Below are 5,331 nucleotides of genomic sequence, written 5' to 3'. Positions count from 1 at the left end.
GCTCCTCACTACTGCCTAGGATATCAATCTTTACGCATTCCATTTTTGACAACTTCCAATTTTCCTAATTTCATACTTTGTACTTTCCATGTTTTGATTATTAATGGATGTTTGCAGCTGTTTCTCATTTTGAGTCATGCCACATCAGCAAATGGAGGTCCCAAAAGCTTTACTTTATCCTATCATTAAGGTTGGTTCTTTCCTAGAGGCAGTTCTTTCCTAGTCGTATTTTGAGTGTCTCTTGACCTAAGGGGCTCGTTTTCCTGCACTGTACTGGACAATGTTTCCGGGCTATTCATAAAGTTGCCCAGTAATGTATCAGACAGTGTTTCTCTGCTATTTATAAGGTTTTCCCTGGCCAATTCTTTGAGAAGTAGATGGCCTCTTCCTTCTTCCTAGTCTGTCTCACTCTGTAAGCTGTGTTGAAACCTGTGCACCATGTGTAACCCTGCTGGTGTTTGAAACACCAGTGACACAGCTTCAGGCCTCACAGCAACATGCAAGTTACCACAGTATGAAAAACTGACAGACGAGTTTGTGAAATCTGGAGAAATTAAAAAATCACTGAGATATAGGCAGATCCATACAGAACAAAGTTTATTAGTGGTTACCAGAGATGGTAAGGAAGGGCGAACGAGGAATCATTGTTTAGGGAGTACTAAGTTTCTGTTAATGGTGATGAAATAATTTGGAAAAGGATAATGGTGATTGTCACACATGATGAATGTAATTAAATGTCACTGAACTGTACATGGAAAAATTGTGGAACTGGTAAATGTTTTACTACAATTAAAAAATAATCCCTGAGATGTAGCTGTGGGAAGCAGAGATGCATCCAAGATGACATGTGAGTAGATGGCTAGTAAGGCTAGGGGAAGATCATGAACCCTATGAGTTGGACATGCTGAGATCAAGATTCCTTTGAGATGTCCAAGTGGAGATGAATTGGTGAGTTAAATTCAACAAAAAGTGGCAATCTCCAAAGGACACATGTGGCCCTACTGATGGCAGGTCTTAGCCAGCACCTTCTTCCCAAGAGCATTCCCAATAAGCAGGTAGTACAGTTTTGGATTGCTAGAGGCCCATTCCTATCATCCAGGGATATTTCTCTTCTTTCTTTCCAAACCTTACTACCAAGTTTTGTGGCTAAAACCCAGAGGAAGAGGAGCTCTAGGGCTCTGCCCAAATTCCAGGCTATCATGCAATCTGGGGCACGCACCAGGTTCAGTAGCAGAATATCACCTGGTGTGGGATAGGCTTCACTGGAGAAGGGAGATCCTCACAGACCAGGCTCAGCAGGGGAGGAGCGAGGTCCTCCATCTCACCTCTCCCCAGAGGAGTTCTGGGCAGAACTCTCCACAAAGACCTATGGTGACTGTTATGGACTGAATTGCATCCCCCCAAAATACATGTTGGAATCCTAACCCCTATGCCTGTGGATGTGATCCCATTTGGGAACAGGGCTTTCTTTGTTATAGCAATGAGGCCATCATCAGTGTAAGATGTATCTGATGCTAATCACTTTTGAGGTTATAAAGAGAGCACAGTAGGCACAGAAACAAGGAAGCACATATGGGGGAGACAGATGCCACGGTGGGGGGCGGATCTCTAAGGATGCCAAGAATACTAGAGAAGTTGAGATTCCTCCCTGCCTGCCCCCAAGCAATCAGAGTCTTCCTCTAGAGTTGGCACCCTGAATTTGAACTTCTACCCTCCTGTAAGAAAATAAATTTCTAGCCATTAAAGGCACACACTAGTGGTATTTCTGTTACAGCAGTTCTGAGAAATTAGGACAGTGGCTCTTTGTTTCAATGCAGTGAACCCTTCTCCTGTGGGTCTCCTTCCTCATAGGACAAATGTGAGAAGGCTAACTTATCAATAGGCTGCTTGGTTCCAAGTCTGAGTTTGGAAGCCAGGTTTTCAGGTATTGTCTGGGAATACCTGAGGAGCTTGTGGCCCAGGGGAAGCTGCCAACCCCTGTGTTGAAGAAAGTGCACACTCTCCCTGCATCCATTTAAATTTAACTCTGAACCCTTCCAAAACCAAACCAAACCCACTGCCATCGAGTTGGACCCAACTCATAGTGACCGCTCGTTGGGTATCCGAGACGGTATCACTACAGAAGTAGATTGCCCAATCTTCCTTCTGAGGAGTGGCTGGTGGGTTTGAACAGCCAGCCTTCTGGTTAGTGGTCAAATGCCTTAGGCACTATGCCACCAATGCTCCCTCTGAACCCTTCACAGAAACTAAAAACTCATGACAAAGACAGTTCTGGGAAAATTTCAAGTAATTAGATAAGCCCTAACTAGCCTATAGAATGCAGACATGCAAACTTAATAAACCAATCCAAGCCACCTCCTGCTTATTAAGTGAATGATAACCATTTTAAATTTCCCTTTTGGGGAATCCCTTAGCAGTTTGTACTGTATAAAAGCTGATGAAGAAATTGTAATAGGAAGAGCTCATCTCTTTAGAGGATGCTCCTTGTTGGAGAACAGTTTCTTCTGCCCAGTAAACCTTTGCACTCTAATTGCCTTACTGATCAGATTTTTTTCTTTTGACATCTGCTAGGGGAGGAACCCCTCAACTCTAGAAAACAGGGGGCAGTTGCCACACCTGAGAAAAGGTGGGAAAGATGGTCACAGCTAGCTCTCTGTCCAGGCAACCCAGGGTCACTTCTGGATAATTTTTATTACATCAGCACACAAGACCAGTTGTCCTCTTTCTAGGACTTGGACCTTTCGAAAGTTGATGCACTCAATGAGCTAACATTTCCATTAGGTAGATATACTCCTTGGAGAGATGAATCATGGGAGAATAGAAGGGCTGTGTATGCACAGGGAGATAGCTGGGGGGTGCGGGTGGGGCAGGAGTGCATGGGAGGGAAGGACACAGGGAAGAGGTAACTATGGGGAGGAAGTGGGAAGAGAGCTGTTGTATTGTGGGAAATTGCAGTCAATGTCATGAGACCAAGTGCATGTGAACTGCTGTATGGAAAATTAATTTGCTCTGTAAACTGCCACCCAAATCACAATAAAAATTTAAAAAAAGTAAGTTGATACACTCAAGCCGGACATGAAAATTGACAAGAGGAAGCAGCTGGTGGCCCAGCTATTTTCCCTTTGTATATTGGGAATCATTTTTAATGTGTGTTAAGAGACTGTGTTCACTGATTGTAAATTTGTTAGTTTTTCATCCTACCACATGGCTGTTAGGAGAGCAAATAACTATAGGAATTTGTACTCCAAAAAGAAACACCAAGGGGTACTGAGGAATAAAATACTTATATTAACAACAATCACTTCCATTTCTTCCTTTGAAGTGCTCTGAATGGTTACCTTCGTGTTCAAAGAGAACCACAGAGCTCTGGCACACACACAAGAAGGTGCTCCAGACTTGCTGAATGTGAAATGAATAAATTATATGTAATGGCCAGAGAATTTGCTGGTACCAGACACCATCTGAAATCTGCCTGAAATATCTAAAATATGACTCATGGTAAAATATCTAGCATCATAGTTGGTATCCTTGTAAGACTGGATACTTAAGGTGTTTTGTTACTTTAAAATAGCCACTGCCAACAAATCAAAATACAAAATTTAGTAACTGATCAGTAAAATTAAGGATCACTGCAGATCATCTTCCAAAAAAGATGCAGCTCAAGTTTTCCCCTCTGTGGCTCCTGACCTTTCTTTATTGTGCCTATTCCCTCTTGGGCAGTCCCTGGGTGGCACAAATGATTTGCAATCATCTACTAATCGAAAGGTTGGTGGTTTGAACTCACCCACCAGTTCAGTGGGAGAAAGACCTGTTGATTTGTTCTCATAAAGACTCGCACTGGCATTGACTTGATTCAGACTCATAGAGACCCCCATTGCATTTCTGAGGCGGTAAATCTTTATACCAGTAGATTGCCTCGTCTTCCTTCTGCGGAGTAGCTGGTGGGTCTGAACCGCCAACCTACTGGTTAGCAGTCCAATGACTTAGGCACTGTGCCATCACAATCTAAAAAACTCTATGAGGTGATTCTACTCTGTCACATGGACTCACTATGAGTTGAAACTGACAGCATGTAACAAACGTTTTTAATCCCCCACCCCCACCCCATAAAACCTTCTGATACCTCAATATCTCAGGGACCATTTCAAATAATTAAACATTTTATGGGCCAGAGATAAGCCAAGATGCTGTAGACAGCAGGAATTATTACCTTTCTGAAAATATACCAATTGCTTCAACTTTTTGGAATGGGAAGCTTGAGCAGAGGGCCAAAAATTTAAAAACACAGGTCACAGCACCTTTTATTTGTCATCACACAAACAGATGTGACATGAAATACACTCAACTTCTCAAAACAGTCTTAGTGCCATTCAGAATCCAACAAGAAAGTCATTGATTTTGCCTTGAGTTAGGAAACCATGAGCTTGGCACCTTTGGACACTGTGGATGGAAAAAAAAATGTGGAAGGTGCATGAAATCCGCAGTCCATACCAGGAGTTCTCCAAAGGAGTTTAATGTTGGACACAGTGAGGTGGCACTTGGCACAGAACGTTTTCCTGAGAGAACACATCACACACGAGAGTCTTTCCAGGGCCCCTTCCTCCTCCTTGATATGTAGCATGAAGTTCGTGGGAGGGGGTTGCACCCAGGAGTCTCTCACTGCCAGATTCCCACCAACATATGGCAGATAACTGTACAGCTTTACAAATTCACAGGCAAAAAATAAATTCTCATGATTTATTAGTTTATAACCAAGATCAATTCACAGAGCTTGGTGGCCACAATGGTTTGATCTCATTTCTTCCTTTGTGGATACATCTGTGTGCCTTGGATCAGATAAAAAATTAAATACTTCCTGTCAATAAACTATGACACAGATGAAGGACAGTCTACAGTAGCTCATTCTTTTGGCTAAACACGTTTCTTTTTTTGCTATCCAGTTTCTTATATGCAAATTCATTGTTTTAAGACAATCTGAACCCACTCTGCCTCAGAGGCGACCCTATTATGACCAAATATCTATGGAACTTGGGCCTAAGTTGGATTTTTATTTAGAGTGCTCACATATTGTAACGCGACGTGTACGTGTACTAAAATAAACAGTGGTAGCTCGCCGGAGTCAAGCCACCTAAATTAGGCTTTTTTAAAACATCTGATGCATTCTTATTCTAGGCACAAAAACAACATCTTTAGAAAAATAAAGTTGTGACTTAAAAGGCCTTCATTTCATAAGGAAGAGGAATAAAATTTAGATGCTAGTAGATATTGAATCATGAGCCCAAGGCCTGTTTGGATTATTAACTAGGTCGTTTGCCCTTTAGATTCTGAAAA

The sequence above is a fragment of the Orycteropus afer genome, unplaced genomic scaffold (assembly GCF_000298275.1).
Source record: "Orycteropus afer afer isolate SDZICR_OR568_19922 unplaced genomic scaffold, OryAfe1.0 scaffold00179, whole genome shotgun sequence".
NCBI lineage: Eukaryota > Metazoa > Chordata > Mammalia > Tubulidentata > Orycteropodidae > Orycteropus > Orycteropus afer.
This window is presented reverse-complemented; position numbering follows the sequence as displayed.